This window comes from Bidens hawaiensis, unplaced genomic scaffold, assembly GCF_021521415.1.
Source record: "Bidens hawaiensis isolate Kalapana, Puna unplaced genomic scaffold, B.hawaiensis_p1.1 tig00012815_1, whole genome shotgun sequence".
NCBI lineage: Eukaryota > Viridiplantae > Streptophyta > Magnoliopsida > Asterales > Asteraceae > Bidens > Bidens hawaiensis.
This window is the reverse complement of record NW_027492067.1, coordinates 434,349-440,897: the sequence shown is the minus strand read 5'-3', so window position 1 is coordinate 440,897 and position 6,549 is coordinate 434,349. Positions and strand designations below refer to the sequence as shown.

The window sequence follows — 6,549 nt, the reverse complement described above, 5'->3', positions numbered from 1 at the left end:
GAGATTATTTAAATCCAATTTTCCAATAATTAAAAGTGATAGAAGGTGAACAGTGTTTTCTCCAAATTTACTCATCAACAGTAAACGTTTCTCTCTCCCCGCTTACGACCTGCTTCATACAATATCTACACTATGCATATTTATATATGGAGGAGCTCGATCTTGTGAATGATCTCACTATAAATACACATAAAACGTTTTATCTTCACAAACCAAGGGAAAACAACAAATACAAGCATGGTGACTTTGCCTCAATTTCTACCATATTTAGGGCTTCTTCTTTTTGTTATAACCTTCAGTTACAACATTAGAAAAAGAAGCAACGCCAAGAAAAGTGGCAAACTAGAAGCACCAGAACCATCAGGGGCATTGCCTATTGTAGGTCACCTTCATTTTCTTAGAGGTCAAGCTCCTATAGCAAAGATACTAGGAAAGATTGCTGATGACTACGGACCAGTTTACTCGTTACGCCTTGGTTTTCGTCCAGCATTGGTGGTTAGCAGTTGGCAAAGTATCAAAGAATGCTTCACCACAAATGATAGAATCTTTGCAACAAGACCAAATATGGCGATTAACCGACACATGTTCTATGGTGCTGCTGGTTTTGCATTCGCACCATATGGACCATATTGGCGAGAGATCCGAAAGATGGTCACTTCTGAGCTCTTTATGAGCGAACGTGTTGAGAAGTTCAAGAGTGTTCGTGACTCGGAAGTGACGAACTCGGTTAATGAGCTCTCTTTGTTGTCCCTAAAGAAGGGGGGTCATGACCAATCATCCATAGTGGAGATGAACAAGTGGTTTGAACACATAACTTTTAATATACTTATAAAAATCTTAGCTGGGAAAAGATTTAGTAATGATTTTAGTGATGAAGGTAACAATGAAGACTTCCATGTAACACAAGCTATAAAGAGAGCGTTGCATATTAGTGGTGTTTTTGTTGTGTCTGATATCTTTCCATATTTGGAATGGATGGACATTGGAGGGCATGTGAAAGCTATGAAGCAAGTGGCTAAAGAGATTGATGGTGTTATTGAAAAGTGGCTTGCCGAACATATTGAGAAGAGAAAAGAGTCAAATAAAAATGAAGATTTCATGGATGTGATGCTGTCTGCCTTGCCTAAAGATGTTGAAATGTCTGGTCATGGGCAAGAAACCATCATCAAGGCAACAACAATGGTTAGTAACTTTTGTTTTGCTTTTTAAATTTTCAATCTTCATGATCTAGTCACCCCTAGCTTCGAACAAATATACTTCAAACCGCTTAAGTAAAGTTAAACGTGGTGAGTTAGATGCTAATAACTTTCTCTTCATTGGTAAGAGTTAAAATTACTCAAAAAATTCACACTTGTTCTCAATAACCAAACTACTTAGAAATAACCTATTTCCATTTTAATTTTATTACTATTTAATTCAAGTTATAAGTTTATAAAAGGTTGGTTTTATAAAATAAAACATAAAAAATGAAACTATAAAAAAAGTTATATGTATGTATGTATTACCTCTTCGAGCCAATAAGAGACGTTGGATCTAATCATCCCACAAATATGAAGGTAACAATTTATCTTTATTTATATCTTTAAAATTTGAAGATTTCTTTATTTCGTGGCATCATCGGAATATCGGTATCGATCTACATCTCTTGAATTCAGAATTTTATATATAGCGTGAATAACTAAAAGAAAAGGTTTATAAGTGAGATATATATAGAGATGGTAACTGAGATGTAGTAGGTTAACGAAATCTTGAGAAATATAATATTTAGTGAGATAATGAACGACTGAAATGTGATTTCATAGATGCTCATGTTAAAGTTTTTATTATGGGCTTAAATACCAAAATGATGATATCAAACGTTTCAATTATGCTCTAATGAATATTCAGTCGGCCCATTATTGTTTCAAACTCTTACAATACACAACATGTGATTTCATAGATGCTCATGTTCACGGGTTCAGAAAGCACAGCTTTGACAATGACATGGACTATCTCCTTATTACTAAACCACCCCCACATCCTAAAAGCCGCACAAAAAGAGCTAGACATCCATGTGGGATGAAAGAAATGGGTCGAAGAATCCGATATCACGAACCTTGTGTATCTACAAGCCATAGTTAAAGAAACGCTTAGATTGTACCCGCCGGGTCCCTTGGCAGGACCTCATGAGGCCATGGAGGACTGTTATGTTCAAGGCTATCATGTCACCAAAGGGACTCGGTTAATAGTGAATGTATGGAAGCTACATAGGGACCCGCAAGTGTGGTCAGATCCTAATGAGTTTAGACCTGAAAGGTTTCTTAAGGAACACGCGGACATAAATTATCATGGTCAGAATTTTGAGTACATCCCGTTTAGCACCAGAAGGAGAATGTGCCCCGCAACCATGTTTGCTTGGCATGTACTTCACTTGACACTAGCTCGGTTACTTCAAGGGTTCGATTTGTCAACGCCGATGGGGAAGCCGGTGGATATGAGTGAGGGTTTAGGGATTGCTTTGCCTAAGGTGAAACCACTTGAAGTTGTCATCACTCCACGCCTTTCTCCAGGGCTCTACCAGACCAATTAAAGCACTATAAGGAAAATTCTCTATATGTCGGCCTATAGTATGTACTTAATTTCAAATAATGTGAAGCCTATGTATAGAGTCCATCATATATGATATACTTGATGGAATTGTTAATTATGTTTATGTGATAATGGTTTATGACACTACCATGAATATATGTGCATAAACTCTCGTGTTTGTTGTGTAAAGGTAAAATTAATAAGGTGTTGAATGGCTATCTTTTGCCCTAATGGAGAGACGTCACTTTTTACCACATTGATAACAGTAGGCTAGAAACCCTTCGATGGATGTTGGTTTGATCTATCTAGTTCCATAAACCCGAATGAATTTTAGTTCCTAAAATATATATCTGAAGCATCTAAACTGTCATAAAATCCAAACCAAAGCAACTAAAATACATTTCGGTTGGATAGGAATTAACAATTTGATTTTTCTTTCGTAATTAAACTAGTTGGGTGTCCGTACGATGCAGTGTCGGTACATACGTCAGCTAATGCAGTGAATACGTAACACCCTAATTGGACGCGCAAATCGTGCAAAGCCCGCAAGCGTGTAACCGAAGATTGAACACGCATAGCCCGCACTGGATTGCACGTAACTGGCACTAAACATGCTTAACCGAAACCACACGCGTAATTCACGTTTGATTAATTGGTGTGTGTCGTTGGGTTGAGCGCTTACCAAGATTGGGTTGCATGCATTACGTAGTACTGGACACACGTTTATCAGTCTCGGTGCATGTAAACAATGACGTCCATGTAAGGTGGCAAAAACCCATAAGCAAAGCTGAAATATACAATTTTAAATAACATTTTTCAACCAACTTGTTTAGGCCCGAAACTCATTCCGACCCGACACCACTATAACCTGTAACTTCATCTGACCTGACCTCGTTCAACTCGAACCCCTACCAACCCAAACCAAATTAACCACTTTTTTGTATCGACTCGTTCCAACCCTCATCCATAACCGGTAATCATGTAAAATGTTATATATTTTGTAAAAATATAGCAATATCATACTCAAGCTAAAGAAAATAAAATGTTCATTTTTATGACGTAGTTTTTCTATATATATATATATATATATATATATATATATATATATATATATATATATATATATATATATATATTAACGTGTGATAAAATTATGTCCGTTAAAAAGCGTGGGGTAGTTGATTTTGAATAAAAGTGTATATGTGTAACTATATACATTCAAATTAACAAAAAGTGTGTGAAGTTAAGAGACCAAGATTGTACTTATTTTTAAGATGAAAATAAACCGTAGACATTGGTGACAAAAAGACCACATTGCCCATAAGGGTGTGCATAATTCGGGTTGGACCGAAACATCCGAGAACCCGGATTTTAAAAGACCGAAACTCAGATCTGAAATATTACCTTCGGTTCTTCAGTGGGTAGTATATTTTTTCCAATTTCGGTTTCGGGTCAAGTATTGGTCTTAGGACCAAAAAACCCGAGTTTACCCGAACCGACCCGAGTTTGCCATAGACGTAGTATTTAGTATAGAAGGACGACGAGAACCAGAAGAAGATGGAAGTATACTTCGAGAAGAAAGGGTGTTGGATGTGAAAAAGATTTACCGGGCGTGAAAGTGATTGTGAATGAATGTCAATTTAAAAATCAAATTTGTTTTGATGTTTCACTTTCAACTTTACTTTTATTATTTTATTATAAAGTATATTATTTTATTTCTAAAACAAATAAACAATTATTTCCTATACTTGGATCGAAGCTTGGGTATTGTTTTACGATACCCAATTCGCTAAGATCGATGACTCTGATACCAACACTTGTCACACCCTAAAACACGGCCTAGGAGTGTGACGACTATGTTGGTACCACATTTGTAAATATATCAGAGTTGTGTTAATTTAGCGGAAGACTTATAAACTTGTGGATTAAAGTTGTAACTATTTACATATACAAAAGTGGGGATTATAAAAGGTTCCTGATTAAGTTTAATTGTTTTACAAAAACCACCATTTATATAACTTAAGTTTATACAAAACAAATCCGAGCCATCGGATATTAGTAGCACTTCATTAATCCAAGCGCTATCATTGTTCACCTGCAAAATGTAAATAAAATACGTCAGCAACGAATGCTGGTGAACACGCTGACGCTAAAAATATTTCATTTACTTCATTACCCCTCGAGACTACGCCTGCCTCAGCCCATCGTGGCTTAGGAATAACAAAGTTAAAACAACACATTACAAACTCGAGCCTCTACACTAGGTCACCTCAGCAAACACCGCAGCGTTCGACTTAGTTAAGTACCCGTAAGTATACACATGGCCGTGCTTCCTATAGGAAAGCGTCCTACGACCAAGCGTGGTGCGATGTGCCCACCGCGTACTACCACATATGTAAGGATCCAGACAGACATATACTACAGCCTGAGGGCTAGGCTTATACTCTTATTTACAACGGTTTTAGGAACATGTAATTCCTTATAAACAATTTTCATATAACACCTTTGTTTTATTTGAAAACAAGTTTATAAAAGTTTGGGGGCGTATTCACCTTTTCGCTTTGGGATCGACTTCACTCACCGTCCGAGGGTCTTTACCTTTTTATCTCGCACCTATAGTACGACTATAAATATTTGTTAGTCGGATATACAATCCGGCTTAAGACCCTTATTCTTGTTCTATACCTCGATGAACCTTTAGTTCATATATCTTATTTACTTGAAAACCTTTAGTTTAAAAGTAATTATAAACCTTTAGTTTATATAAAAACCCGACGTTTATTCTTCTCTAAGAAACGTATTATTTTTCTTTTATTCTTTAAGAATACTCATTATTGCTTAAATAATAATTCCATAACAAAGAATATACATATATACTTACACACACATATATACATATTTACAATTCATTTTTTTATTCTTTTCTTTGTTATGTTAATATTTCTTTTTACCAAGGTATCGAGTATTACCTCGACTTTAAGGTTTAAGCCTTTATAATATTTCTTTGTTATATTCATTGGCGTTTAAGTCTTACCTTAAAGGCTTATGAAAACCCTAATGATTCGAGCAACACTCCAACGCCGCTTCACTTCTCGAACAATTCTTTTCTCGACACGCAAATCAATGAACGCCAATCTTCAACACTCGTTGGCACGTTTCTCGAGACTCATCGCCATGATAACAAACGCTTCTTGGTATGTGGGTGGAGAGTGGCACGCACTTCGAGGAATCGTCGGTACACAAACGAGGGATCGGGGCACGCTTATCGAGGCGGATCGTTAATATGATTGTGGGAATGTAGAGAGATGGTAGAAAGAGAAAAGAGTACTGAGTTTGGAATGCATCAATTGAAATCCCGGACCTTTCTATTTATAGACAAATTTTTGGATCCCATTGCGGTACGCGACGGCCTTCAGGTCACCCGTCGCGTACCGCGACGTAGCCCTGGTGAGTTGCCCAGTAGGCTTGCCACGTGGCGACACGTGGCAGGCTTTGCGCCATGTGGCGACACGTGGCGGCCATGTTGCCACGTGGTGACACGTGGCGGAAGACGATGCCACCGTGTGCCACGTGGCACACGTGTCACAACTTGTCAGACACCCCATCGCGATACGTGATGGGTCTCTTTTCTGATCCATCGCGTAGCGCGATGGGTCAGGAAATCAGAATTTTCATTTTTAATCTTAGAGTTTGGAATTTGGCAGAATTGATCCCTAGACTTTGAAAACTTGTCATTTTTGGCTCAAAATTTCCATGATGTTACATCCTCCCCACCTTGAAATAAATCTCATCCTCGAGGTTGCTTCACAAGAACAAGTGAGGGTATTTCTTTTTCATTTCCGATTTTAATTCCCATGTATACTCGGGCCCTCTACGCGAGTCCCATTTTACTTTCACAATTTTCAATGTTCTTCTTTTTAATTTCTTTGTTTTCGAATATTCAATTTGAATACGACGTTCTACGAATTTTAAGTTTTCATT

General features: G+C 37.4%; 1 pseudogene across 1 annotated transcript; it reads left to right on the top strand.

Annotated features, from left to right (window-relative positions):
• The first annotated feature begins 230 nt into the window (after window positions 1-230).
• Window positions 231-2,653, top strand: LOC143542308 (dimethylnonatriene synthase-like; annotated as a pseudogene). The gene is made up of 2 exons (XR_013136882.1): window positions 231-1,182; window positions 1,940-2,653. The product of XR_013136882.1 is annotated as a dimethylnonatriene synthase-like (transcript).
• Window positions 2,654-6,549: the final 3,896 nt, after the last annotated feature.